Source organism: Salvelinus sp. IW2-2015, unplaced genomic scaffold (assembly GCF_002910315.2).
Source record: "Salvelinus sp. IW2-2015 unplaced genomic scaffold, ASM291031v2 Un_scaffold1275, whole genome shotgun sequence".
Taxonomy (NCBI): Eukaryota; Metazoa; Chordata; class Actinopteri; order Salmoniformes; family Salmonidae; genus Salvelinus; species Salvelinus sp. IW2-2015.
The window spans coordinates 231,487-235,640 of NW_019942812.1; positions in this window are offsets into that span (position 1 = coordinate 231,487).

Sequence of the window (4,154 nt, forward strand, 5' to 3'; positions counted from 1 at the left end):
CACCCAACTATCTCATCCCCATATTGTTATTTATTTAATTGTTRTGCTCCTTTGCACCGCAGTATCTCTACTTGCACATTCATCTTCTGCACATCTATCACTCCAGTGTTTAATTGCWTAATTGTAATTATTTCGCCACTATGGCCTATTCATTGCCTTACCTCCCTAATCTTACTTAATTTGCACATACTGTATATAGACTTTTCTATTGTGTTATTGACTATACGTTTGTTTAGTCCATGTGTAACTCTGTGCTGTTGTTTGTGTCGCACTGCTTTGCTTTATCTTGGCCAGGTCACAGTTGTAAATGAGAACTTGCAACCTGGTGGGGAAAAAAAGGCAGGACAGCAGGAGGTGCAAGCAGCTCATTTACCCTCCAGTACTGCCTGCCTGTTGGCTGCTGACTGTCACGGAGGAGGAAGAAGCAGGAAGGCAATAACAGATATCTTGACCTTCCTGCTAAACACACAGAAACCCTCCTGAACTAGCAGTTACACAACCTTCAGAACAGTGGAGGCTGATGGGAGGAGATATAGGAGGGTGTATCACTGTAATGGCTGGAATGGAATGGTATCAAAGGYCTCCCGAGTGGCGCAGTGGTCTAAGGCACTGCATCTCAGCACAAGAGGCGTCACTATAGTACCTGGTTCACATCTGACTGTGATTGGGAGTCCCATAGGGTGGTACACAATTGGACCAGTGTTGTCTGGAGTAGGCTGTCAATGTAAATAAGAATTTGTTCATAACTGACTTGCCTAGTAAAAAATAAAGCATATGGAAACCATGTTTGACTCTGTGCCATTTCAATGAGCTCCTGCCACGAGCCTGATCTGCTTCAGTGGAATAAGGAGGGCGATCACTGCTGTGTGTCAATAAAACTGCTGTATACTAACCACAAATGGACTGCTGTCAGTAAGGTACCTCTCCCTGAATCCTACAGTGTGATTATAGGACCAAGTAGCAATCTACCTGTGACATGTACAGTTAACAGATACTCTATTCCTACAATCACTCACAGTCAGAGAGACACACAGTCAATGTAACCTTTCCAGGACAGCTCACAGACACCTATAGTAGTGCATATTTGACTATACATGGTTAGCTGCAAATGGTGCCTTTTACCTCTAGTCTAAACACCTCTTGAGAACACTAATCATGCTCACAGACGCCTTGACAGAAGCAATACGCTAAAGCACAGGCCTAATTTAAACCGTTGTATAAGGTTAACCACTTTGGAAACACACACAAGCTTAACATTGATTCGGCTCCGTTGTGGAAAGTTCCAGGGGAGKGTCAAGGTTAAAAGAGCAACAGCAMGTCCAGTCCAACGGGCTAAAAGTCTCTCTGGCTCATCTAATACCTCTAACTCAGATTAATGGAGCGTTCAATTCTCATTCAAATTGCTCCTGTGCACCCAATTAATGGATCTGTGCAGTGAAACACACCAAATATTTAGTTTCACTGACTGAGGAGCCAGTCACCTGGCTGGATGCACCATTGAGGGATTCTGTCAGACGTGGAATCACAACAGGCTCTTTGTTTCTGCTATTTACACAGTCAAGGCTGGATAGGTCTGCATGACATTACCAAGACTACTGGCATTTGTAAAATAAATCCTTTGCTCCCTCTCCCTCTCTCTCTCTCTCTCTCTCTCTCTCTTCTCTCTCTCATTCTCTGCTCCCTCTCTCTCTCTCTCTCTCTTCTCTCTCTCCTCTCTCTTCTCTCTCCTCTCCTCTCTCTCTCGCTCCTCTCTCTCTCCTCTCTCTCTCTCTCCTCTCTCTCTCTCTCTCTTCTCTCTCTCTCTCTCTCTCTCTCTCTCTCTCTCTCTTCCTCCCCTTCTCTCTCTCTCTCTCTCTCTCTCTCTCTCTCTCTCGTATCTATCTCTCTTTCTCTCTCTGTATCTCTCTCTTTCATTATGATTCACTCCCCATCAAGAGTTTGGGCTCTGCCAGTCTCTGCCTGGTTGATTGCTGGACTACCTGGTTGGAACTCTGTAGTATTTCGACTAGAGGGGTGAGACTATTAAAATCAATGTGGGTTAATAGCTGTCTCCCTGGCTAGACACCATGTTAATTAGAGCAGGTAGGTCTGAGTGAACAGCTATGGAGGCGGATGGGGGTGTTAGCTGGGTAAAGCTTCTCCATTGATGCAATCCAGTGTTATATACAGTAGCTTTATGTTAGCTGTTACATAACTAAAGAAGTAAACTATTCTTAAACCAGGCAGAATCCCACATGAATGTATTCAGTGCATTGAGTACATTTCCTCTCCTCAACAGGCGAGGGTATGCTAAAGTCCGACTTGAGGAAATTCAAAGCTGAGAAGCCAGTGCTGAGAGTGTACAGGCGTCAGGATTAGTGATGTGGAACTGTGGTTCACCTCAGCCAAGCAAACATGTGTTTCCTACTCCAGTCTGATAGGGCCTAAGTCCATATGTCTGTTCTCTACACTATCTCTGATTGGATTCCTTAGGATCATTAGTTCTGTTCTCTACACTATCTCTGATTGGATTCCTTAGGATCATATGTCTGTTCTCTACACTATCTCTGATTGGATTCCTTAGGATCATATGTCTGGTCTACACTATCTCTGATTGATTCCTTAGGATCATATGTCTGGTCTCTACACTATCTCTGCATTGGATTCCTTAGGATCATATGTCTGGTCTCTACACTATCTCTGATTGGATTCCTTAGGATCATATGGCTGGATGATGTACAGCAGAGTGCTCTCAGCAGGCAAAGTGGGCTGTAGTTTCTATCGCACTGAAATAAACAACAATACTGTTTTACTCACAATATTTGCAGGGGTAATTATCTCGTAACTAGGCATTTATAATGTCTGTGAGAAGGCGGCAATTATTTATGTAGATTTAAAGTAAGCAGCATGAAATTTGTTTGCTCAATAGAGTTGCTAGCTGCAGTAAAGTAAGAGAAATGACAGAGGAAGACATTGAGCAAAACAGAACTAACCAACCGAGCAGTGCCTCGCTCTCTGAACCAAACAGAACTTACCCAGCCTCGCTCTCTGAACCAACAGAAATTACCCAGCCTCGCTCTCTGAACCAAACAGATCTTACCCAGCCTCGCTCTCTGAACAAAAAATAACTAACCCAGTCTCGCTCTCACAGTCTCACGTCAGAATTAGACGGTTCTTTCAAACCTCAAATTTCGAAGTTGTCCCAAATGTCACATTTCAAAGTGTTTAAGGTTACATTTAGGCATTTACTCTGAATTCTTAAGGTTAGGCATAACTCTGAATGGTTCTTGTCAATAGGGGGGCGCTGTTCACTTTAAAAAATCGTGCCCAAATTAAAAGGCCTCGTACTCTATTCAAATCATACAATATGCATATTATTATTATTATTGGATAGAAAACACTCTCAAGTTTCTAAAACTGTTTGAATTATATCTGTGAGTAAAACAGAACTCATTTGGCAGCAAACTTCCATACAGGAAGTGAAAAATCTGAAAAACGAGGCTCTGTTTCAGGGCCTGCCTATTCAACTGGCTTTTATTTATCAATATGCATGCACTTCATACGCCTTCACTAGATGTCAACAGGCAGTGGAAGGTGGAATGGGGTGTGTTAGCTTGATCTGAGGTCGAATAAGAGCTTTTGAGTGACAGGTCGGTATTTTCTTTGTCCTCGAAGGCGCGTGGGGGAGCTCGACATTGTCTTCTGAAAAGCGTTCGGTATACACGCGAATATCTCCGGCTCTGATTTGAATTGATACATATGATAATAACATCATAAAGTAGGTTTTTTCAACCAAGTTTTATTCAGTTTATTCAACATTTATTGGGACTTTTGAGTTTTCCGTTCTTTGCGCAAGAGAGGATGGGAATGTTAGCAACCTTGGCTAGCATTGTGGCGCGAATTCGACAGAAGAACATGGACATTCTAAAATCAAACAACGATTTATTCTGGACAAGGACTCCTTGTACAACATTCTGATGGAAGCCAGCAAAGGTAAGAAAACATTTATGATGTTATTTCGTTTCTGTGTAATGTTGATCCTATTCCCGCCGTGTTGGTGAGTGCTGTCCACAATAACGCAAGCTGTATGTTATGGTAAAGTTATTTTAAAAAATCTAACACAGCGGTTGCATTAAGAACCAGTGTATCTTTCATTTGCCATACAACAAGTATTT